At 37.5% G+C, this 27,255-nt stretch overlaps 1 protein-coding gene across 2 annotated transcripts in view; it reads left to right on the top strand.

Moving 5' to 3' along the window:
* The window catches only part of VWC2L (von Willebrand factor C domain containing 2 like), a 164,340-nt gene that overhangs the window by 74,122 nt on the left and 62,963 nt on the right, over nt 1-27,255 (top strand). The gene's annotated exons all lie outside the window — the stretch shown is intronic.

Here is a 27,255-nt window from a genome sequence, read left to right as displayed (position 1 = left end):
GTGTTGGGAGAACAATTCTCCCTCCAGAGGCTCTGCGGAAGAATCCTTCCTTGCCTCTTCTAAGTTTCTGGTGGTTGCTGGCAACCGTTAGCGTTCCTTGGCTTGTAGCTGCACCACTCCAATGTCTGCCTCCATCTTCACACTGCCTTCTCCCTTATGTGCCCGTGTGTCTGCTTTCTCTTCTAATGAGGATACCAGTCACTGGGTTAGGCCGACCCTAATCCAGTATGATCTCATATTAACTAATTACATCTGCACAAACCTTATTTCCAAATAAGATTCTGGGTGGATATGAATTTTAGGGAGTACAATATTCAGTCTAGTCCAGGGATGCTAGGGAGGGAGTCAGGTATTCTGAAGTCTTCCCCAAGATTTGCCACTAGCTAATGGTGTGACATTAGCCAATTCACTTTATTGCTCCAAGCCTCAGCACCTTGCCTCAAAAGGAAAGGCTTTGGATTGGATGTTCTCTGGGAGCCCTCCAAACTCTAGCCATTTGCGGTTCCTTGTGTACTCAGTTTTAGCTCTCCCAATTTCCCCTATGAACAATGACATACATTTACCACCCAGCTGGCCAGCCAGGGGAGAAGCAGTGCTCGTACAACAGAACAATGGGAAATGGTCTTCTGTTAGTCAGTGAGAGAGTAAGTTTCAATTAAGCCTACTTACGGGTTCGATTTTAAGATACAGCATCAGGCAGAAATCAATAGAGTTTTTAAAGCTCACAAATTTTAATTTATTTCTAACATGTTTATTTTAAAGTTCTTTGAAAAGGTTTCCTAAGACATGGTAAAAAGTGAAGCAACATAATAACATTTGTGTCCTAGTTTTCATAATCGAATTTGGGTCTTTGCAAGCTGAATGTTCTCACAAATTCTTGGCATCAGGGTAATGTTGCTATCAAACATTCCATACAAATGAGCTTTGCCTGGCTCATCTATATTTGTATAGCATGAAACTGTACTATCATGAAAATTATTAAGGGCCTGCTTGAAGCTGAGATGTGAAGAACAAAGGTTTCTTACCTTTAGAAAGAAGTCTGTATTTTAAATACAACTTGTTGGGGATGAAATAGTGTGCAGTAGTAAAAAGACAAGCCTGGATTTGATATCTAGCTCTGTCATTCATTAGCTGTGTGACTTTAGGAAAGTTACTTAACCTCTCTGAGTTTCTATTTTCTCATCTGAAAAATGAGGCTAATCAAAATATCTTCTTCCTAAGATATGTAACTCACTTAGGTCAGTGACAATCACACAGGGAAAAAAAAGAAGGAGATACCTGAAAAATTTGGTAGGAGGCTAAAAATCACATTTGCCTCATTCCCCTAAGAAATGTGCCTTCTTCCTCTACCTACGCTTAGAGTTTAGCATTGTGACTATTCTCATGGGCCTTCACTGCTCTGGGAGACCCCTCAGGACAATAACCACACCTTCTTCATCTTTCTCTCTCTAGCGCCTGACCAAGTGGACACTCCAAAATGAATGAATAAGTGAATTGTAAAGACATAAATACCAGGAAAATTTTAGTTTTATGGATAGGCATTAAAAGATACAAAAAATTCTGAAGGAGTTTGTTCATAGAAATAAATTTTGAAAGGTACAATAGACATAGACCCTGGCCCCTAACTGATGAATTCACTATTTGATCATTTCATCTGAAATAACACTAAGCAGTCTTTTTCCTTCCCATGCCATGTAATATGCGTGTGTAGACCCTGTGTGTGTGTGTATGTGTGTGTGTACAAACAGAAAATAGCCACTGCTATCTTAAGCTGTAATTATATACTCAGAGCCCTTTAATTGCTTATTTATCACAACAACCTGATGAAGAATGTCACAGATACTATCATTTTTTACAGAGAAGACCCTGAGCCATAGAAAAGTTAAGTGGCTTAGTGAGGTGCATGCAGCAAATCAATGGCAAGGCAGGAGTTAGAGCTTGCAGCCCTTGAATCCCCTGTTTATTGCTTAGCACCACTGCACATGAGTTATCACTCTTTGTAATAGCATGTTCTTACAAGAAATCTGAGGAGACTGGGGGGTGAAAATTGATCTGAAACAGGTTGTCACCTTTTCTTAATTCTTCATATGCCCCAAGCAGACTATCTTGTTCATCTGGCAGCTTCACAGAGCTGCTCAGAACTGCACCTTACTGCACTGGTATTATAATTACATATCTCTGCATCGATGAGTAGAAATTAGCCATTGATGAGGGGGACAGGGCCTAGAACCATATAGCCCTCACATGTCCAAGGACTGGAGGAGATCTCGATATATCTAAGAGCATTGCCTATGGACTCAGCTAGCTGGGACTTTCAGATGTATTTCATTTATCTTTTTCCCTAACCGTCAGATACAACATCTCCAGCCTATCCCTGGGTCTGCTTTAGGCCACACTTGCTCTGCTTTTAATCTGCTTTCTATTTTAACTTAAAGCAGAACTCAGAGCTTCCAGGGAAACAACTACCCAGATTTGGGAATTTCGTGTTATGAGCTAAATTGTGTCTTCCAAAAATTCATATGTTGAAGTTTTCACTCCCAGTATCTCAGAATGTGATAGTATTTGGAAATGGGGTTTATAAGGATGTAATTAAGTTAAAAGAGGGTTGTTTTGGTGGGCTCTAATCTAATATGACTGGTGCCCTTTATAAGAAGAGGAGATTAGGACACAGACATGTACAGTGGCAAGACTGTGTGAAGGCAGAGGAAGAAGGCAGTCATCTACAAGCCAAGAAGAGGGACCTCAAAAGCCCAACTGCTGACATCCTGATCTCAGACTTCTAGCTTCCAGAATTATGAGAAAATAAATTTCTGTTGTTGAAGCCACCAGTCTGTGGTACTTTGTTATGGCAGCTCTAGCAAATTAATACATTAAGTAATCTTGATATTACTAGTAATCAGCAAGCATTGGCTTGAAGAAAGGAAGGTATTCAGTTCATAACTCAGCAAGCACCTACTATGTGCCAGGTTCTGTCCAGTTGCTGGGTATACAGTGGTTAGTAAGACATAGTAGCTGCCTTTAAGAGATCTGCAAGCATATCAGGAAAGGTAGACAACAGAAGAGATGATTATCGCACAGTGTGATAAATTAGCATTGAGACAGTGGCATGCCCAATGTGCCATGGGGATCCAGAAGAGCAACATACAATCCAAAATGTGCAGGAGAGAATGAGGGGTCAGGCAAGGCATCCAAGAGAGAATTGCACCTGAGCTTTGTTTTGAATAATGAATATTAATCACCCAATGACAAAGGGTCCTACTATGAGCAAGGGGCAGCACTTGGAAAAGAAGGAGTCCCTGGAGCACAGTGGATTCAGAAATGCTGTACAGCCCAGCATGGTTAAAGCATCTGATGTGAGTGGAGGTACCAGGAGAGGCTCTGGAGATCAAGCAGAGGACAAGTCACAATGCCTTGTAGACCATGATGTCTTTTGGTTACAACATCTAACACTAGGTTTAATTCAAATGATGAGGCTTTATTAGAATAGGTGAAGGAGTAAAGAAACACAAAAAACACCTCATAAGCCAAAACAGTCAGGTATCACAGAAAAGCAAAATGTTGATCAGCCCACAACAACAGCTCTAGGTTTGTTGATATTCTGGCTATTTCAGTAAAACTCATCTCCTCCAAAATGAGTATCTGTTACTCCTACTCCAGGGACTCCTTACATTTTAGTACTCTTGGTCTTGGATTCTACTTTGCCTACCTATATATCTTCTGCCCCACCAATTCTTTCCTCTCCTCTATACCTCATGGATTCTGCTTACCAGAGCTTCTACTGCTTCGTAGCTTTTGCTCACCAATGCCTTCACTCAATAGATTTCAATATATTTCATTATATTCTCTGTATTGCTCTATTTATGTTTCTCAATTAAGCTCACATTCAAACTCTCCAGGATAAAGAATTTGATCTGGTCAAGAGTCACAAGCCAATATGAAAAATCCTACTGAGCAGAGTTGGAGTAGTAGGCTACTCCGTTAGCCCCTATACACTAATCAGAGGGATGCTTTTTGTTCAGTCCCCTCCCCCTTACCCAATTAGTGTTAGCCATAGTAGCAGGCCATAGTCATATCAACTAGTGCTTAAAGAAATAATTCTAATCAACTAATTCAAAAGGAGGCTGTGGTAGTGATAAGCAAATGGAATTTTATGGTCAACATCCAGAAGATGTTAAGGAGTTATTAAAAGCCTTTAAGAAGATAAATAGAATAAATTTTGTTTTAGAAGCTTATTATAGGATTCATCCCAGGGATGCAAGGATTGTTCAATAAATGCAAATCAATATGATGCATCATATCAACTGAACAAAGGACAAAAATCATTTCAACTGATGCTGAAAACACATTTAATAAAATTCAACACTCTTTCATGATAAAAACTCTTAAAAAACTAGGTATATAAGGAACTTACTTTAACATGATAAGAACCATATATGACAGACCCACAGCTAGTATCATACTGAATAGGGAAAAACTGAAAGCCTTTCCTCTAAGATCTGGAACAAAACAAGGATGACCATTTTTACTGCCATTATCAATATAGTACTGGAAGTTCTGGCTGGATCAATCAGACAAAAGATATAAACAAAGGGCATCCAAATTGGAAAGGAAGAGGTGAAATCATCCTTGTTTGCAGATGATATGGTCTTATGTTTAGAGAAACCTAAAGACTCCATGAAAAAACTATTGGAACTGATAGACAAATTCAGTGAAGTTTCAGAATACAAAATCAACATACAAAAATCAGTAGAATTTCTATATGCCAACAGTGAACAAGCTGATTAATAACACTTACAACAGCTACAAATAAAATAAAATACCTAGAAATAAACAACCAAACAAGTGAAAGATCTCTATAACAAAAACTATAAAACACTGATGAAATAAACTGAAGAGGACATGAAAAAATGGAAAGATATTCCATGTTCATGTACTGGAAGAATCAATATTGTTAAAATGTCCATAATACCCAAAGCAATCTACAGATTCAGTGCAATCCCCATCAAAATGCCAATGACATTCTTCACAGAAATAGCAAAAATAATCCTAAAATTTATATGGAAGCACAAAAGACCCAGAATAGCCAAAGTCATCCTCAGCAAAAAGAACAACACTGGAGGAATCACATTACCTGACTTCAAATTATACTACAGAGCTATAGTAACTGAAACAGCATGGTATGGGCATGAAAACAGACACATAGACCAATGAAACAGAATAGAGAACCCAGAAATAAATCCACACATCTATAGTGAACTTATCTTTGACAAAGGTGCCAAGAACATACAGTGGGGAAAGGACAGTCTCTTCAATAAATAGTGCTGAGAATGTCCATATGCAGAAGAATGTACCTAGAGCCTTATCTCTTACCATATATAAAAGTCACATCAAAATGGTTAAAGACTTGAATCTAAGACCTTAAACTATGAAAAACTACTAAAAGAAAACATTAGGAAAATGCTCCTGAACACTGTTCTGGACAAAGATTCCTTGAGTAATACCTCAAAAGCACAGGCAAAGAAAACAAAATTGGACAAATGGGATCACATCAGGCTAAAAAGCTTCTGCACAGCAAAGGAAACAATTAACAAAGTAAAGAGACAGTTCACAGAGTGTGAGAAAATATTTGCAAACTACCCATCTGACAAGGGATTAATATAGTAACTAGAATATATAAGGAGTTCCAACAACTTGACAAGAAAAAACCAAATAATCCAATTAAACATGGGCAAAGGATCTAAATAGACATTTCTCAAATGAAGACATACAAATGGCCAACAGGAATATAAAAAATGCTCAACATTAGTCAACAAATAAATGCAAATTAAAACTCCAAGGAGATATCATCATCCCAGTTAAAATGGATTTTTGTCAAAAAGACAGGTAATGAAAGCTGGCGAGGATGTAGAGAAAGGAAAACTCTCATGCACTGTTGATGGGAATGTAAATTAGTGCAACTACTGTAGAGAACAGTATGGAGGTTCCTCAAAAAACTCAAAATAGAACTACCATCTGACCCAGCAATCCCACTGTTGGGTATATACTCAAAGGTGGGGAATTCAATATATCAAAAAGGTATCTACACTCCCATGTTCATTGCAGCACTATTGACAATAGTCAAGATCTGAAATCAACCTAGGTGTCCATCAATGGATGAATGGATAAAGTACTTATGGTATATACACACAATGAAATGCTATATAGCCACAGAAAGAATGAAGTCCTGCCATTAGCAACATGAATTGAACTGGAGAACATTATGTTAAGTGAAATAAGCCAAGCACAGAAAGACAAATCTCTCATAGTCTCATTCATATGTCAGAGCTAAATATTACAAACAATTGATCTCATGGGCACAGAGAGAAGAATGATGGCTACCAGATGCTGGTAAGGGTAGCAAGGAGGGGGGATAAAGTGGGGATGGTCAATGGGTACTAAAATATAGTTAGACAGTTAGATAGAATGAACAATATTTGATAGCACAACAAAGTGATTATAATCAACAATAAGTAAGTGGATACTTTAAAATAACTAAAAGAGTGGAATTGGAATGTTCCTAACACAAAAAAATGATAAATACCTGAGGTGATGGAGACCCCAATTACTCTGATTTGATTAATTCATATTGTATGCCTGTATCAAAATATCACATGTACCCTATAAAGATATATAACTATTATGTATCTGTAATAATTAAAAATAAGAGCCAATATAAACCAATTTTTAAAAAAAGATTATTATAGCAGCAGAGGAAAGAATGATTTGAAATGATATGACCTAGAGGTAAAGAGACTAGTTGCAAAGCTACTGCAGTAACCCAGCAAGAAATGCTAAGGGTAAGAACTAAGGCATTGACAGTGGTGATGAGAAGAAGGGGTTAGAATTGAGAGTTTGTCAAATTAATAATAGCTGGTGAACATGTATGAAAATTACAGAAAATGGAGCATTCAAGTATGATTCTGAGGCTTCTGGCTTAATGGACTTTGGAGCCATTCACTAAGATGGGGGCAATGGAGACAAAGGGAAGATTATGGACATAGTTTTGGACATGTTGAATTCGAGGTAGCTGTGAGACAACACATTAGTCAGGGCAAGTAACATTTTACTGAGGTGGGGGGTGCCCAGCTTCATGTAGTCATTTAGGGCCTTCTATCTTTAACATGTGGCTTCAAGGTCACCTTGGCAGAGTCCAGCACTGGATGGGGGAAGAGGGAGAATGAGGAAAGCATGCCTACTCTGAAGTACCTGAGCCCAGAAGTAATGCATCACCTTCAACCACATTCTTTTGGCAAGAACTAGTCACTGGACACAAGGGGGCTGGAAATAGTCTAGATGTGTACCCAGGAAGAAGAAGAAATAGCGATCATCCAGCCAGGCTGCCACAAATAGCTGAGTGGAGTTTTCAGAGGCAAATGGATATACAGAGCAAATTCTGAGCTGATGATATATTTGGGATTGGGTCAGTTGGATCCCAAGGGCAGGGATGCAGCCAAGTTCCAGAACAGACTGAGTCTTGGGCTTAAAAGGGCTCACTCTCCTTATATCATCTCTCCTCCTTGGTTTCTTAGACCACATGGTAAAGGCATGACCTCTGATAGATACTAGCCTCATGTGCTTTAGGAATAGGCACATTAAAAAAGAGTAAATCTAAATCTCTCTCTCTCTCTCTCTCTTTTTTTTTGTTCCAATTACAAATTTCATGGGAAAGTTTCTTTTCCTTTTTTTTTTAATTTCAAAGTATTACAGGGGTACAAATGTTTTTGGTCACATGGACCACTTTTGTAATGCTTGAGTCAGGGTTAAAAGTGTGCCCATCACCCAGATAATGTTCAATGTACCTGTTAGGTGGGTTTTCACCCATCCCCTCCTCCCTCCTTCCCCTTGTTTGATTTCCATTGAGTTTACTTCCCTCTATGCACGTGTGCTCATCAGTCAGTTCCAATTTAATAGTGAGTACATGTGGTATTTGCTTTCCATTTTTTAGACACTTCACTTAGAAAAATGGTCTCCAGTTCCATCCAAATTGTTGCAAAATGCATTAAGTCATCCTTCCTCAGTGCTGAGTAGTATTCCAGTAGTCCGCAGTGTACATATACCACATTTTGTTAATCTGCTCATGAAATGATGGGCATTTGGGTTGATTCCACATCTTTGCAATTGTAAATTGTGCTTCAATAACCATTCACATGCAAGTGTCTTTTTGATAAAATAACTTCTTTTCCTTTGGGTATATACCCAGGAGTAGGATTGCTGATTCAAATGGTAGATCTACTTTTAGTTCTTTGAGGAATCTCCATATTGCTTTCCATAGACATTGTACTAATTTGCAGGCCCACCAAAGTGTATAAGCATTTCTTTCACTCTGCATCCATGCCAGCATCTATTGTTTTTGGACTTTTTAATAAAAGCCATTCTGACTGGAGTAAGGTAATATCTCATCGTGTTTTTAATTGTCATTTCCCGGATGATTAGTGATATTGAGCATTTTTCATATGTTTAGTGGCCATTTGTCTATCTTCTTTTGAGAAGCTTTTTTTCATGTCTTTTGTCTACTTTTTAATGGAGTTGTTTGATTTTTTCTTGCTGATTTGCTTGAGTTCTTCATAATTCTTGTTATTCGTCCTTTATTCTATGTATAGCTTGCAAATATTTTCTCCCATTCTGTAGGTTGTCTATTTGTTCTGTTGATTGTTTCCTTGGATGTGCAGAGCTTTTTAATTTAATCGAGTCCCATTTATTTATTTTTGTTGTTGCTCTAATTGCCGTTGGGGTCTTTTTCATAAAATTCTTTGCCTAGGCTGATATCTAGAAGAGTTTTTTGAACATTTTCTTCTAAAATTCTTATGGTTTCATGACTTATATTTAAGTCTTTTATCCATCTTGAATTAACTTTTGTGAGTGGTGAGAGATATGGATCCTGTTTCATTATTCTGCATGTGGCTATCTAATTTTCTCAGTATCATTTATCAAACAGGGATTCTTTTCCCCAGTGCATATTGTTGGCTACTTTGTCAAAGAGCAGTTGGCAGTATGTAGATGGCTTTATATCTGGGTTTTCTGTTCTGTTCCATTGGTCTATGTCTCTATATTTGTGCCAATACCATGCTGTTTTGCTTACTGTAACCTTGTAGTATAGTTTAAAGTCTGGTAAAGTTATGCCTCCCAATTTGTTCCTTTTGCTTAAGATTGCTTTGCCTATTCATGCTAGGTAAGGTTTCTGACTGATCCAGGGTAGGTCATACGTCTACCCCCTGACCATTTAATTGGCTGAATCACATCACAAGAGCTTGGTTGCTAGGAGTCACATTAAACCATATGGATGGAGGGGAAGGGAGAATCAAGCCCAAGAGAGGTAGGAGGTGGTGGCAGAGAAGCTGGAGGAGAGAGCAGGACTGGTCAGGCAACCAAATACCTAACTACTACTGAGAATGATTGGAGTTAGTGTGGTAACTGAAGCCTTGGAAAGATGTAAATGACCAAAAAGATAGTGTAAAGAGAAATGGACCCCAGCTGGAACCCTAGAAAATATCAGTTTAAGCACCAGAAGGAGGAAGATAAACCTGCAAAGAAGTTCACAAAAGAAGATATGCAGGTGCATGTGATACCCAGGAAGGAGAGACGCTTGAGAAGAATGAGGCCAAGTGCTCAATTTTTGTGCAGAGATCAAATCAAACATGGGTAGGTAAAATGAGCGTAAGGAATTAGTTTCAATGAGAATAGGCTACAAGCTTTAAAAAGCTGGCCTATGACTACACCCTGGATAAACCCCAGAAACATTATACTAAGTGAAAAAAGCCAACATACAGGTCTGCATACTGTATTATTCCGTTTCTATGAAGTTTCTTGAATAGGTAAATCCATGATACAGCAAGCAGGTTCATCCCTGCCAGGGGCCGGGGACAGTGACTGTTTAATGGGTCTGGAGTTTCTTTTGAGGGTGATGAAAATGTTCTGCAATGAGATAGTGCTGATGGTTGCCTAAGCTTGTGAATGTACTAAAAGCCACTGAATTGTACAATTTAAAGTGGTTAAAATGGTGAATTTTATGTTATCTGGATTTTACCCCAATTTTTAAAAAAGTTAGCCTATAAAAGCATGGCAAATGGTACAGAAACAGATTAGGGTGGGGTTTTTCTTTTTGGTGGGAGAGTCTTGAGTGTGTTACGTGTCAAAGGAAAGACACAGTAAGGTGGGAGAAGTGAAATATGCAGAAGAAAGGTGTAATGTTTGGTGCATTGTTCTGACTGAATGAGAATATTTAGGGTAAGTATTGGGTTAAATTTGGACTGAAGAAGGAGACACATTTCCACCAGGGAAAAGGAGAGAATGAATCTCTAAGCCAAAGAATTGGTAGGAGAAGGACAGTAAATTAAAGAAATATTTCTGGTTTTCTCGAATAGAATGAAGTATATGGGCTTTGGGGCAACTATTTTAGATTCATACAATGTTACAATACCTTAGAGTAAATTTTGCTCAAATCCTTTGTTAACTAGAAAGGTGAAGTAACTTGCCCAAAATCATAGATTTCCCTTCATGCCCTGAGTCCTTTGGCTTAATTCTAAGAAACAGCAGCACATAGAAGAAAGAGAACAACACTGGAGTCACATGGAAATATGTCTGAGTCACAGTCTGTCACTTATCAACTGTACCACCTGAAGTTACTTAATCTTCTGAGTTTTTTTTCTACTTGTGTAAAATAGGTAAAATAATATCTATTTTTCAGTAATTACAGTTCCTACCCCAATCTTCAGTACATAATAAACATTCTTCTCCGCTTTTTCCTCTTGTACTCCAGCTTCACTTTCTGGTTCCCTCCCAATTATGAGATACTGAAATTTGTAGAAGTCTGGCAAATGAAAAGGAGGGCATTATTGTGGTTTTATCTGACACATTTTTATGCCAAAGATATAAAAGGAAAAGTAGCACAACTCAAATGCTGCAGGGCCTCAGGAATATAATATCAGAGGGATAAAAGTAAGCATGATGACAGCTGATCTAAGAAAATTAAACACAATAAACAAATCAAAGAGAAGAGAAGTCAAAGGATGATTTTCTGTGCGTAGTTCTGAAATGCGCAATATGACATGGGTTGACCCACTAAATAGCATAAAGCCTTTCGGATGCAGGAGGACATGTGATGACTATGCCCAGAGGTAGGGGTTGGTATCAAGGAAGGATAGCACTCAGAATGCGATGTGTGACAATCGGGGACAGCTGTTCAAAGAACTCTACAGTCCATCGACCATGACCACAAAAGGCTATTACAAAGGAGATGCTGCTATAACAAGCACCTTGTGACATTTGTTGGCAGAGTAGCCAAGAAGCTGTCAGCTTAAAACAACAATGCATCAAAGAGATCCACCAAATCAACAGCCCAGTCCACACAGACCACTATATCTGCAAGACATAACAGAACAACCAGAGCCCAGAAATGACAAACAAAGAAGAAAACGTAGAAGAAAATACATTCAGGATTGGGGAGGACTTTACAATGAATGTGTTCATTTATCATCTGTAAATTAACTTGTTGGCAAATTGAATTTTATAAATGCACCAGATGAGCTTTTGATTTAAATGAGATATCCATTGCAACTATGAATCATTAACTTTAAATAATCATGTTTTAGTTAATTTTGAGTGTTGGTATACTTCATATATCAGTCAGTGTTTATGAGGTTTTGCTGCTGTAACAACAAACCCCACATCTCAAAGGCTTACAACAAAGTATTATACTTGGACTAGAGAAGAGTCCAAGTTTCTTGCTCACACTACATGTCAGATGTGAGTTGGCTGGGGATCTACTTCTCATAATTTCTTCATTATAGGACCCAAGCTGAAGGAGCAGACCCTGTCTGGGATGTATACTTTTCTTAGCAGAGAGGGGGTGAAAGAGCAATGGCAGAGCAATGTGATAGCTCTTACAGGTTCTGCTCATGCGGACACTCACCACTTTCATTCAGGTTTCATTGGTCAAAGCAAGTCACCTGGCCAAACCAGCGTCAATAGGGAAGAGAAATAGAATTTCTTTTCGTAGAGGAGGAGACAAATAATTAAGAACAATATGAAAATCTGTCATAACATATTCCTAATGTGGGATACACCTATAGATATGAGTCTGTTAAACTTCTAAAATTACTCTAGCACAGATTAGATTAGACCGACCTGTCTGAGAAAACCAGGCAAAATGCAACAATACCCTACCAAATGAGAATATTTCAGGGAAGAACTTTACAGCTTTTGAGAAGTAGAGTTTGAATAAGCATGGCTAGTTTGGTGAATATTATTACTATTAACCCATATGCTGTATGATTAGGTAGGCATCTTTGTGCAAATGACAAAGGCTAAACCTATGCTCATAAGAGGCAAAGGAATACTATTGGTCTACATAACTGAAAATCTAAGGGTAGGTATAATTTTATGCATGGCTGGACCCAAAGGCTCAAAAATATCTTAATGATTCTGTCCCTTTGTCTTTTCATACTTTGCACTGCTTTCCTCTCTATTCCATTTATTCTTATGTGAGCTCCCGCCACCTCGTTTTTGTAGCAAAGGTAACCACTCTCAGTTTTATATCCTGTCAATCTAATGACTACAGTGAAAAAGGACATGTCTTTTCAAAAGCTCTGGCACAATTTCTAAGGAAGATTGTTTGGTCCAGTTTGGGTCATGTGTCCACCTCTGAAATTAGGAAAGAGACTATTCTGAGGTCAGCCCTTGGTCACTTGTCCATCTAAGGTACAGGGAAGGACGGGTGTGTGGAGGGTCACCTGGACCTCATTGACTTAATAGGATTGTTGTAGAAATGACACAGAGATTGTTGACAAAAGAGATACCATGCAGGAAACAAAGAAGCAAGCAAGCAAAGTACATCTAAGATCTACCTGTAGTTGTTTCTGGGATGAGGTTATGTCTCACCCTATTCTCCACCTGTAATTTGTTTCTTCCATTCTCTTTCTCCACAGTGAACCAGTCTAGTCCCACGAGCTCCTAATAAGCTAAGAACTTACTATTAATGTACAGCTAAATTCTATAACCCCATTCCTAATTTTATAAAGTTCAAAAGGGAATCAGTGGAGATGTCCACTCCACTTTACTATAACGATTCCATTTTATGCTAAATGCATCTACCATATCCTCATCAGTACATGATGAGACTATAGTAGTCTTATTCAGTATAACTTCATTCCCATATGAACGGGAGACACTATAAATTGCTTATCTAAGATTTTCTTTCTTGCTACAATGCCTTTAATTATTTATCCAGTCCTAGGTGTAATAAAATATTAAAATTTATTCTCATAGACATGAAATAAAGTACCTCTCAATTATTCTAATTTGGAAATTTTTTTTTTAGCAAAGAAAGCTGCTTCCCCATGCAAAATGAGTACAAGGCCAACAGAATGACTTAAGACATACATTTGCCAACCTCACTGCCAAAAGCATTTTAGCAGCAAACTGAACAATGAGACTCCATTCTGCATGTCACTGAAGAGTTAGTTTCTCAGTTGAGAATCAGGAATGACTTTGGCCTTCAACCTCTTTTGAGTCAGTCTTCTTTGACCTCTCGTGTCTGTGACAGTCTTTTCCATTTTGGAGGAAAATCTGTCACCTCATCTTTGAGTCTCAAAGTCTCTTCAGATCAGCTTTGTTTACACCTTCCTCCCACAGGTTCTTACAGTCAAATCAGAAATTAAAGTTTATCAGAACTACGCAGGTGTTGCCTGCCTCAAAACTTGAATGCACTTAAAATTCATCCTTGAAATGTTACACAACTATGTTTTTTTATAGCACTAGGTACTTTTTTTTAAGTTTCTAATTTGGTGTCTTGATGTTTTCTTCTTGTTTTTCCTTTCAAGGGCATACTTCAACTAGAAAACTTTTTGGAAAAGTGACAAATACACCACTGCTCTCATTTGCCCATGAAATAAGGTTTCCATCTAGGACAAATCTTAGATTTCTAAGGACTTTGCATTCCTTTTCATTCTTTCTGAACTGTCTTCTAATACAGCAAAGTTTTTAGTTAGTGCTTTCAGTAATCTAGTTTATCAAAAATTTTCATAAACGACTCTGTCATAGCTTCATGTTGATGACTGGCTCAATGGTTTTTGTCTTGCTTTTTTACATTTGTCTGACTTTAAACTTCTCTGGATTGGAAAATATTCTGTTAATACCTTCTCCTCCCACTCTCAAGTCATCAAGAGCTGTGGAAATTACAAAGGTGCTGAGCAAGTCCCTGCTCCCTATCCTTTGCTGACTCATCTCTGCTGCCCTCACTCATTATTCGCCATTTTTCATTGCTGAACCAGTCGTGGCTCCAAGTGCCTGCTCAGAGGTTGCTTAGAGGACTGTAACCTTCTCGATGGCAGGGGTTGTGCTTTCTCATATTTGTTTCACCTAAAATGCCAGAATAGCTTCTCAGCAAACATTTCTTTACTTGAATGAGTTCATTTTTCTGTTACTTGCTAAGATAATGAATTGGGGGGAGGGGGTCTTTCAAGCATCAGTTTTGCCCAGTCGACTGACCACTATCTTGAAACCACTGCCAGACAACCTCACTGCCCCACTAATTTGGCAGCACCAACTCTCAGCAGATCGCTTAATCTTTTTCCCGTTTCAGTTTCCTCATCTGTAAAATGAGAACCAGTATATTTCCTCCAATATATTCCCACTACTGCACAAAGCTGTTGTTAATCTCAAAAAAATTATCTCTGTAAAAGTATTTGGTCACCTTGAAAATACTATGACCATTTTTCCTAAAGGAATGCAAGGCCCTAACACATTGACACTCAAATTATATTATTTTATGCATAACTATATATGCTTGAGAAGAAACATAACCTCTTTCTGAAATCCTCACAACCAGATTCAAAACATATAAATTACAGGAAATATGTTTAAAAAGCCAACAAGTTGGTTCAGCTATTTTTTGAGCTGAACATCCTACATTCAGCTATATGTCGCCTAATAATGATATGTTCCGAGAAATGTGTCATTAGACGACATCATAGAGTGCAAGCATCATAGAGTGTACTTAGACGAACCCAGATGATGTAGCCTACTACCCAGGCTATATGGTCTAGCCTATTGCTCCGAGGCTAAAAGCTGTACAGCATGTTGCTGTACTTATTGAATACTATAGGCAATTCTAACACAGTGGTAAGTATTTTTGTATGTAAACATAGAAAAGGTACAGTAAAAATAAGGTATTATAATCTTATGGGACCACTATCATATATGTAGTTTGTTCTTGACTAAAAAACCTTTCTGCAGCACATGACTATATTTGAAAAGAAAGATGCAATGGAATAGCTTCAGGCATATGAAACATCTTTCTCTCCATGACTTGGTTTTAAAGTTACTCAAGCTATCAGGCATCCTCTCCTGGATCATGACATCTGTGTGCTGCACTCTATTATTTCACAAATATCAGTTATGCTTAGGTCTCTAGACCTGTCAGTCTGCAAGGGAACCAGCATTCAGAGCATTGACAGACCCTCTAATTAATTTGCTATTTCTAATAATATGTTCACTGCTCTGCTTCATCTACTCTGGGGTCTGATTTCACTAGTACAGAGCAAAGACATTCTTCTTAACTAAAGCATCCGATTTTCCCAAAGGAGGCACACATTGAAGAGAAATCTTATGCAATTTTACTATTGTTTAAAGTTGCTGCTGACTAATGCTTCAATAATTGGGTAATCCTTTAATTTAAACAAAAAGCTATAATTTTACCAACATTTATTCTAAAAATGTACTTCTTTCAGGTTCTCTTCTCACCAGACCCTTGGTTCTCAATAAATACTTGGTGGTACTACTCCTGTTATAAAAACTTGGTGGTGGTACCCATGTTATGACCTCTAGTTACCCAGAAACAGAGGTACCTTTTTCATGGACCTTAGTATGTACATGTGTATATTTGTATGTTTTGGTCCTTTCACCCCTTGCCACAATCTTTCCTTTAACTGTGCTAATTATACAGTATCAAAAGACCATATTTCTTTGAAAGGAAAGGATGGTCTATTCCATCTTTAAGGTGAAATGCAGATTTCCCCTTAAAAGGCAAATTCTATATTTCAAAAGGTTGAATAAGCTGGTACTCACAGAATTCCAGCTGGTTAAATTTAGAGCATTGGAAAAGATCCAATCCAAGAATAGTCTTTGGCTTTAGGCCTGTAATATTTTTATTTGATGGTGCATTGGGAAAAAAAAACCCACTCATTTTAAGCTCCTGCCTTTCCACAGGTTGTTCTTCTGTGATAGGTGAGTGGGTATCGACAGTGGTGTTGGCCTGAAAGCCATTGCTTTCCTTAAGTGATCTATTTCAATGTGTTATGCCAGTTTAAAAAAGCTTTTCATTTGCAAATGTTTATACTAAAACTATCCCCTCTAAATTCAAACTGCATCCTTCTTGATTTCACCCAATTTTTGCAACCTCATCTTTGAGCCATTGTTCTTCTTGAAATATGGCAGGTTCATAGGTACCCAAGTATTTGTATTCACTGATGCAGTGTGGAAAATTTTTTTTGACAATATTCCCACTTACTCACTGATTTCTGATTCATCCAGCTCATACTTTGGCTCAGGATAGAGCCTGCTGTCCATTTCTAACCCCAAACTCCCAGCTGCCCCATTTGGGCAAATCCACTCTATGAGTATTTCTCCAAATACGCGTCAAATCACCTGGAGTGGTGATTAAAATGCCTGTTTCTGGGCCCCATCCCAGACCTAATGAATCAGAATCTCTGGGGGTAAGACCTGGGGATTCATATTCATAACAAACTTCCCCCAATAGATTCTGAAATTTGAGAACTGCTGCTCTGTGCTCAGCTTTCTATAATGGTGGTAACTTCATAAAAGCTGTAGCATATGTGTACTAATCAAGGTTGTGCTAGGTGCTTTAACAGATAAAAACTTAAATCACTGAAGCTTGGCAGATTATCATGTGACTGAACCTAACAGAGGCTTTGCCTGTTTCAGTAGGTTTCCCAGGGTCACCCTGGCCATGAAAATCCAACCAGTCAACAGGGGAAAAGAGGGTGGAGAATCACCAAGAGATGTTTATGGACCTGGCCTGGAAGTGACATCTGTCACCCTGCCCACATTCACATGGCAAGAGCTTGGGACTCCACTTAGATGCTTCAGGAGTGCTGAGAAATATAGGCTTTGGGCAGCTACTTCCCAGAAACCACAGTACATTGTACAAGTTGAGAAAAACTCTTTGCCAGAGACCTCTGGCATCTCTACCACTATGTGCCACCCAGAGGGTAAAGTAACAAAGTGCATGGTCTCACAACATATTGTGGAGTATCACAGGCCTATTGTTCAACGACTCCCATTTCCAGAGCTTCCCACTCAAGCAGAAAAGCCAGGCTCCCTAGAGGCTTGTCTCTAGACATGCTTGGATCCTCAATATTTCTCTTTCTTAATATTTGTTTCTGGCTGTCTGGAAATACATGCATATTTTATTATTTTGAAATTTTGGAGATGAGCTATATGGATACATGAAAATTAGTGAGTGAATCTTTTAATATGTTCCTGATACTGAAAAACAAGTTATATATCTAGAGTATACTAGTGTAATAGATATATTGTACATACATCTGTATACATATGCATACATATACGTTTATGTGCATATATATATCTGCCACTTGATTTTGTGTAACAAAATCAAGTGGCAGATATATTTTAATGAAGGGAAACCATTGTTTATGTTCATTTGATTGTTAAAAAGACATAGGGTATATCAGCCTAAGAAAAATTAGGGACTACATGGCCAAGTCAACATAAAGATGATTTATGAATACTTTCATATGCCTTTTGAGGCTTATATCTCACTGTTCTATGTTTTTCAGATAAAATTGAAGGGAAGAAATCACCAAAGTTTGAAAAATATCCATCCAGCTTAAACACTACCAATTACACTGAACAACTGAAACAGACATATTATTTTAACAGCAACAGAACTATTAGGAAATTTAACGGTATATTTGAAGTCTCACTCTGTAAAAAGCTATCCATCGTATTTTTTTATACCTGAATTGATTTGCTGGTAGTTTTCTCAGAAAACTTACAGAACAAATGTGCATTAGTTTTGCCTTTACTTATTCATTTATTCAGTCATTTAACAAACATACATTGAGCCACTAAGTGTCAGAAACCCTCTGAGCACTGAGGAGATAATAATGTAAAAGCTAAAAATAAAGTAAAAAATATAAAAATTAGGAAGGATAGTGATGTTGTAGAGAATGATAGGGGCTATTATCATAGATTTGGAAAGGCCTTTCTGACCCATGAGCAGAAACCCCAGTGAAGGAAAGTTGTGTGCCTTGTGAATATTCGTGAGAAAAGTGCTTCAGACAAAGGTAAGAGAAAGTGCTAATGTTCTGATGGAAGGGTGTATCTTATATGAGAAATCTCCAATATGTGCACATATAAGAAAGCTCCTCTACACAATTTTGAATAAATATTTTACCTAAATGGCATCACCTTTCTCGGAAAAAGTATCAGCTACACACTTTTTATTTTTCTACTCTAATAAAATGGTCAGTTAAGAGCCATCTTCAACTGCAAAGTAACAGAAATGTAAAAAATAGGAGCTTAAACAAAATAGGGTATTTTCTTTCCATCATGTAAATTGAAGTCAGGGAACAAATACTGGAGGCTGGTATAGGGGCTACATGATATTGTCAAGGCCTCCTCCTTTCTAGCCTTACAATTTTCTTAGTGCATAGATTCCATTTTCAAGTTCACCTCATGGTCACTATATGGCTACTGCAGCTCTAACCATTACAACTACATTCCAGGTAGGAAAAAAGGGCAAACAAGTCCTTTCCATCTGAATCTGTTCTCCAGCTCTGCAGCCCTACTGCCAGCTTCTGAAGCTCTTCCCCACAAGTCTCACCTAACAACTTGTGCTTTCCTGTCCTTAGTCAGTTGGGTCATATGGTCCCTTCATCTGAAAGGAAGACTAAAAATATCTTTTTGCCTGGATACATTGCTGTCCTCAACAAAGTCAGAGTTCTATTAATGAGGAGGAAGGGGAGAAAGAATTTCAGGCAGACCACTAAGACCAAGTTTAGTTATTAAGAGGTGTCGACAAACAATCAACCTCCGTTCTATAACCAAATTTGAGTTTAAGGGCCTATTGTTCTGTGATTATTTGTCTTTCCTAGGTTATATAATAGCTTTCTCAGTATCTTCATCACTTATTCTTCATTTCTTTGCTTTGGGTCTTCACACATGTCTCTTAATTTGTAATCCCATCAGGTTGTAATCCCTGAGAGGGCCTGAAAACACCATCTCTCTTCCCTGAATTGAGGAAAAAAAAACATAACACAGTAGCAGATAGAAGCAAAATATTATTTTGGCTAATTATAGAGACCAAGTTGGAGGGTGTGGCTACAGATTTATTAGCCAGCAGCTAATACTAAGAAGACCACTTGCTGCTTCAATCGCTCTCTTGGGATCTCTGAGCCATTATAGAAGAGTCCAGCTACCCTGCTGGAGAGGCCACAAGGAAAGGCCACTTACAGAGGGATCGGCCCTGAAATGACAGAGAAAGAAAGAGAAGTCCAGCTAAAGCCCCTAGTTCCAGCTAAGCCTGCTCCCTTCTGATCCACCTGCCAACTGCAGCCGCGTGAGTGGCCACCAGCAAGATGAGCTGGACTGCCCAGCTAAGTCAGCCCGGATGGCAACATTGTGAGCAAATAAACAGAAATGTGATTGTTTTAGATCACCACGTTTTGGTGGTGATTGGTTACAGAACAACCAATAACCAGAATAATTAAGTACTGCTATTTCTTACGCAATCTTTTTCAGACTGTTTCCTTCTTCTCTTGTCTCAGTTTCAGCGAGTATTACCACTAAATGTGAAATATTAGCAAGTTCTCAATAAATATTAGCTAGTATTATGTAAGTCACTTTGTTAATGGCAAGTGTAAGCGTAAATATTCAGAGCGATAACCATTATTGAGCATAGTTTGCCGCTAGTGGCTTTGTCGAAACTCTGAGATGATATTTGGCCTTCTTTCATAGCCATCTCAAATTGTCATTTTTATGCTCCTCTATCAGTTGCAGTTTTTTCTCTCTTTTGTGCAACACCAGGTCATTTTGTTTCTTACTTGCTTTCTCTTAGAAGTTCTTGTGAGTGCCATTCCTGCTTCATGTAATGAAATTCCTTCTTAACTACATTGTGATTTTCTTCTTCCCTTTCTCGTCCCTTCCGTTGTTCTGTTTCCAATAAGAAGCTTCAACAGACCCTCAACACCAGGCCCTAATATTTAGTATTCCCATAACCTAACATTTCAAAAGCTTGTATTTGTATGTACTTGTTGCATGCATTTGGTAGCATGTGTCACCTAAATAGCATGGCAATGCTTGAGCAACACTGAGACCCAGAACCTTCCCCACTTTTGCCTTTGTGAGTGTTAACAAGTCAGCTGAAAGCCAGCCACCTTTATATATAGACATGTAGCTCCAAACACAACAAAACCTGTAAATCATTGTATCTTCATGCGAAGCTGCATCCCCTGAACTTCAGCAACACTTTTAACCTGAATCTCTTCATGGAATGCCAGAGAAATGAAACATTTAGGATCCAAAATTTCAGAATATTGAAGATTGCCAGTTTAATTAGTTGATGAGTTCTGGATTTATTCTGGGCTGACTTACGCAGGATACAGGAGGCAAAATGCCTAAGGCCCACAATATTTTCAAGGGCCCATAAAAATGCTTTAATTTTTTTTAATCAGAAGAAAAGAAACTTAGGTTGAAGAAAATGTTTTAATATATGATATTAATATATTTATTTTAATACCAATGCAGTAGTAAAATATAATTTTTAATATTTTTTATGGAGGAAGAGATCCAGGCAGGCAACGTGCTTAGAGCCCATGAAAGTCATCGTGTGGCCCAAGAATTATTAGGCTAATTGTTTTCAAAATTTAGAAAGCATTAGAATTTCCTGGGATGCTTTTTATAATCTAAACTCTCAGCCACCATAGCAGAGATTCTGTTAAGCAGCGCTAGAAAAATCTCACTTGCATTCTTAGTGAGCAATTTAGATCATTCTACCACACACTGAATTAGAGGAAAACTAAAAAAGTAAAACCAGAAATAATGAAAGTTTCGGCCACCCTGTAGCAGGTTCGAGGGATGGGACAAAGAAGGTTAAGAGTATTGCTGCTTTTTGCTATATTTTTTCTGTCCTAATTGATTTGTTCTCACCACATCACATGGCTGGCATTAAACTGTTGGCTCTGTGGTCAGCAGCTACCTGCTATTCCCATGAAATGCTTCCATCTGTGGATAGATTATTCCGCAGAGAAGGAGCACAATTTGTTGACTACAAGAAAACCACTTACAATTGTACACTGGCCAAACAAGACATACCAAGCTAGCCTTGAAAACAGCTGAGAGTCCAGTGCATTGTACATATTGTAGCTGGTTCTGTGTACAACTGAGGCCAGGTAGGTAGGTGATTAAAATACTAAACAACAAAACAAAAGAATGCAGGTTTCAAAATGAGAAGATAGAAAGATTCTTTATTGTTCATTCTGAATAGTTTTAGATGCATTCGTTTCCCTAAGAGATGGTGAAATCACGACATCCAAGGCAAAGAGAAAACAGGAGATAGTGTAGTAGGAATGACTGATGTTGGAACTAGCTCCCTGGGACCCATGCTCTCATTAAGATGAATCAAAGGCCCAGCAGGGAAGGACTGCTCCCCATATATAAGTATTTAAGGTCTCCATCTGATTGCTCACTAGTGATAGGGGGCATAACAGTTTCTTTCTGCAGCGTGTGTGTGATGTTTTGGGGAGCTGAAATTTATTAAGAAGTTCAAGGAGATTACCCAGCAAACATCAGCTTCCAGCCAAGCTGGTTATACACAGGCCAGCAAATTATTCTTTAATTAAGATGAATTGAATAGTCACCAAAGGATTTATCAGGGGGCAGGGCCTGAACAAAGCCAGAAACCTTACCCTATTATAAATAGTAACGTCTTCCCTAGGAGAGACTATGACGTGCTCCACAGCATGCACTGGCATTATTGGTTATTGTCTCCAGGTCCTGGGAAGCATAACCCAGTGCTTCATGATTGCAAAGTACCTCATGACATTCATTATTTTATCTTCACAACAAGCCTGTTGGGCAGCCTGGGGATGCCATTCCCATTTTACACAGGAGGAAACAATCAGAGAGAGATTAAGTAACTCACCCAATGTTCCAGAATGAAAGAGGACAGATAGACAAGTCCAATTTTGAGCTGTGAATTTCTAGCACATCGTTTAGCTCATTGCCTTGCTCGCTCAAAATCCCAAAATAAATGTGACTGGTCTGAACACTGAAAGATATCCTAATTAGTTAAATTAAAGATGTCTTGACAGACAGGAATGCTACTTCCTGTCCACCCCCATCCCCATGGACATGTTCTGTGAAATTTCTTTTCTCAAGGACAGTGTTGATTTAATTGGAAAGAACTGTGTTCTCGTTTCCTATTTTGGCTACCACAGTAGCCCCAGCCATATGCACAGTGGCCATCTGGAAAAATCCACTCCTAACTTCGGTGAGTATTGCATCAGTTTGCCCTGAAACTGTTTACCCACTGGCTCTGCGCTTCATGTTCAGAAACAGTGTGATTTCTACTTGGGTTTACTTGAGATTCTGCCTAATAACGAAAACAAACAGTGGTACATAAGCCTCCACGGAGAATCAGCACACAGAGTTAGAGAATACTCCCCCAGTGCTACTCTATAATTTGTTCCCTTTTATGCAGTTTTTGTTTTTTACAAAGAGTTGTTGAAATCAGCTTTTGTTCCATGTATTCATGACTACAAGCCTTGTTTTTTGGTCCTTTTTTTTTTTTCTTTTCTTTTTTTTCCAGACTAAGAAATACTCAAAGGTATAATCAGGTCCTTCCACAGTATTTAATTAGCCATAATTAAAAGAGATCTACACAAAGCACAGTGTTTTCAAAGTCTTTTCTTCTGTTACATTGTTAATGAATTAAGAAATTAATTGGCATTGTGAGTTACCATAGAAAATGTCAGTGAGAAAATTTTAGCTGTCTTATAAAATTATCCTTTTTTGTAGATCATGTTCTGTCACTGTATTAAATTCAATGTCATTCCCAATCATTAAAAAGGGGGAAAGAAAAAATCAAAAACATAAGAATGGTGGGAAGAGAAGGAAAGATAAACGGATAAAAAATGTTTCCATAAGTCCATATTCTAGTAAAAGTGTTTAAAATGATCAAATCTTCAAGCCATTCCATTAGTTTTTGGGGATTTTTTTTTTTTCTTTTTTAGTTTTTGGAGATTTTTTTAATCACCAAATTTCATAGGGAAGGTGTGGAGGCGGGCTTGGGAGTTAAGGGGGCAGCTGGGAGTGCTGGGAAGAAGATACATTTATTTTTATACCTAGCAATCTGACTTTGTTGCTTAATAATATATGGAAATATTATACATATGATTAATTCTAATGGCAATAACAAGGTCTAAGGAAGAATAGTTTAATAAAGAATTTGGAAAGTATTATCTCATGTTTCCATTTTTAGTCTTTCACAGGCTATTTTCTATAGATGGATTTGAACTTCCACTTTAAATGACATATAGGGCCTTTTATTTGGGCAAAATAGAAGTAATCAAACAAGTATGATGGATTAAGGATTTATATCTTTAGCATGTGTAAAGTCTGTATAAATCTATAAGATAATACAAAACTACCAATGCAGGAGGGAAAAATAAACAGAATCACACACAAACAATATTAACGGCTAATAAACACAAAATAGATCACAGAAATGCAAATCAAAATTAGATAACCCTTAACCCCTATATCATTATTAAGGATTTCTTAATATCCAGTGTTTGGAGACCCTATGGTGTAAAGGATGTTCTGATCCATTGCTGTTGAGACAACAAATTGATATATCTTTCTGAAGAGTGATTTAGCTGTATGTATCAAAACCTTTAGAAATCATTGTATGCTTTGACTCAATAATATTACTTCTAGGATTTTTTCTAAAGAAATGTTCAAGGATGAAGGGAAGGACTTATATAGTAGATTATTTATCATAGCAAATATCATATTAAACTTGTAATATAAAAATGTATAGTAGATTATCATAGCAAATATTATAATAAACTTGTTAATATAAAAATTTAGAAATAACATAAGTACCAACAGTAAAGTTTAAAATATGTATGGATCATCACTTTAGTTGAATATTATGCGGCCAATAAAAATATTTCTGATGAATACATGATGACATAAAGACTTACAATAAAATGTTTTGTGAACATAACATAAATTATATTATCCAAAGTTTTAAACTCTGTGCCTAAATATATATAAAGAAGAATAAAAATACATTAAAATATTAGAGAGGTTATGTCTGGGTGGTTGAAATTACTGGAAATTTTCTCCTCTAATTTTTACAAAATGTTCTACAAGAAAAATGTGCTATTTTATGATTATAAAATATAAAATTGATTTTATAAAACAAGGTCAGGATCAACATGTTTTTTTGAAACAAATACTAAAACAGAGTATATTTTTAAATAAAAATTATAAAATATTTCTAAAATATGTAGGCTTCTGCCACAGTTAAATGTAACTGAAAATATTTATAATATTTAATTTGTGCATCTGAAGACCTTGATGACTCAATAGTCAAACCATAGATATTTTAATGCTGTTAAGGAATTCTCTAATAAGCTTAAGAAGACAAATGGCATTATCTGCCAGACATAATCAGATATAATTTCTAATTGAACTTTATTAGAAGTCCTTTATTCTGTGTTAATTCAGAAATCCACTAATTAATGAATCAGATGGAGCAATTACATGTATAGAATGATCATAGAAATAAAGAATGATAATCATTAATAATCATTTTCACATATATTACTATATTTGATCCTCATATTTGTAAACAGGAATAATGCTCTTCTAATTAGAGATATGGAGAAAGCTGCTAGAGCAAAATTGATGTCATTGCCCGGGGTCTCTTGGCAAGTCAGTTATGGAATCCAGACTTTGACTTTTAACCCCTGATTTCTAATCCTAGACCAAAGTCCATAGTTTGTGCCAATGTGCCATGCTGGCACCCAAAAATAATTACTATCTTTTATCTAGTCAAGTGATGCTATCAAAAATATTTGCTCTTAATGGCCAGGCACAGTGGCTCTCATTTGTAGTCCTAGCACTTAGGGACATCGAGGCAGGAGGATTGCTTGAGCCCAGGAGTTTGAGACCAGCCTGGGAAACATAGTGAGGCCTCATCTCTACAAAAAATAGAAAAATTAGCCAGGTGTGGTGGCACACGCCTGTTGTCCCAGCTACTCAGGAGGCTAGGCAGAAGGATGGCTTGAGCCCAGGAGTTTGAGGTTTCCACAAGTTGTGATGGTGCCACTAAACTCTAGCCCAAACAACAGAGCGGGACCCTATCTAAAAAAAAAAAATGCTCTTACAGTATAACATCACCTACAACAGGTGAGTTTGGTAGACAACATATTCTACTGAACAGCCTTGGAGACACAGTCACAGTCTGAAGTGGGCTGAGGTTTCCACCAGATGGCATGTAGCCTGATTCTCTTCTGGTGAATGGGTTTTAAGAAATTTGCAGCTATTTGCCACATTTTTCTTTAAAGTAATTAATGAAAAACCTTATTAGATATTACATTCACATTGTTTTAAAAGCCAATTAATGTAAGAGTTTAAATTATCCCTGCTTTTTTGAACTTTTAAATGATATACTTGCTTTTATTTGTTATTCCAAAACTATGGAAATTATCTCCGGAGTCCCCATTTGGTAAGGTGAAGATATTAGTGTCTCTGCCCTTCCTTTCATCCTATCTTTCCCTGTCTACTCCCACACTCCCATTTCTACTTTTACATTGTCAAGGAGGGTAATATTTACAGTCTGTCAGGCTTTGTTAATAGGATGATTCTAAATGATGGAACTATGAGCAGATGATTGACAACATAATTTATTTTCAATCACAACCAAGTAGTTAACTACAATCACATTTCTCTTCCTACATAACTAGTGTGTGTTTATTTTATCCTGGAATTTCTGATTTCTTTTTCCCCTTATTTTTTGTTTTTTTCAGAAAAGTCCTTGGCTTTTCTTCTACTACTTCCATAGATTTTTAAAAATCATATTTTAATTTCCAAGCAATCTTTCAAGTTCTTATACTTTTTATATCATATCCCGTTCTTTTCTAATGAAGTTTTTGTTGTTGTTGTTGTTTTAGTTTTTTTTTTCTTTTACAAATCTATTTGTGAACTTAATCTAAATTTTTCTGTTGGAAGTTCTATCCCATTCCCTTAAAGAATTCTATTTTCCCAATGTTTTTTCTTTCTTTTTTTCTTTTCTTTCTTTCCTTTTTTCCTTTCTTCCTTTCTTCCTGCCTTCCTGCCTTGCCTTGCCTCTCTCCTCCAGTTTCTGGGTGTAGTAGACCACAGGATCCTTGCCCCTCCCTGGAATCAGCCCGAAGTGAATTTCCACCCTGTGTGCCAGAGTTCCTCAGTGGAATCGGCTCCAGCTGCACAGGGGCTTGCGAATGCACCTTTGACTGGCCTCTTCCCACCCCTTGTCTCACTTCCCCACTTTCCCACTGGCACTTCCACAGATCACCTCCTGTATAAACTACTGCATCTAAACTAAGACAGTGAATTTTCTAAAGTGCATGATCTTTGCACATGCATATTTAAATGTGAGGCAATTGAGTAAATGGCAATAAGGTTATTTTGATTTAAGATTCCTACTTAGCGAAATTTAGATTTTTTTTTGCTTTGGAACATTAATACCTATACTAGCTATTCTAGTCTCTAGTTTCCAAGCCACTGCCCATACACCGTGAAGACGGGTTTGGTTTTGTTTTGTTTTGTTTTCCTATTTCTTTAAAGAAAAACTTCGTTACTTAAAAAAAATGTATTTGTTGTTGATGTTGCATTGTCTGGGAGGTAAATGCCTCGACTCTCGGATGTTGTGGATTTGGATGGAGGGGGCTGGCACATTAGGGGAACACAACTGATTTAAAGACAGCGATGTTCAGTTATCCTCTTCATCACTGTCTCCTCTGGTCTTCCTGGTGTTTCTGAGAAGTGAATTGCCTTGAGGTCCTGCAGGGCATATTGACTCTCTGCTTGGCTATAACCCCTTTCAGCATAATTTCATCAATAACTTTCTCACCCCAGTTTAAAGCTCACTTATTTTCCTTCTAACAGATGGTTGTTGAAATT

This window comes from Lemur catta, chromosome 8 (genome assembly GCF_020740605.2).
Source record: "Lemur catta isolate mLemCat1 chromosome 8, mLemCat1.pri, whole genome shotgun sequence".
NCBI classification, from domain to species: Eukaryota; Metazoa; Chordata; class Mammalia; order Primates; family Lemuridae; genus Lemur; species Lemur catta.
This window is presented reverse-complemented; position numbering and strand designations above follow the sequence as displayed.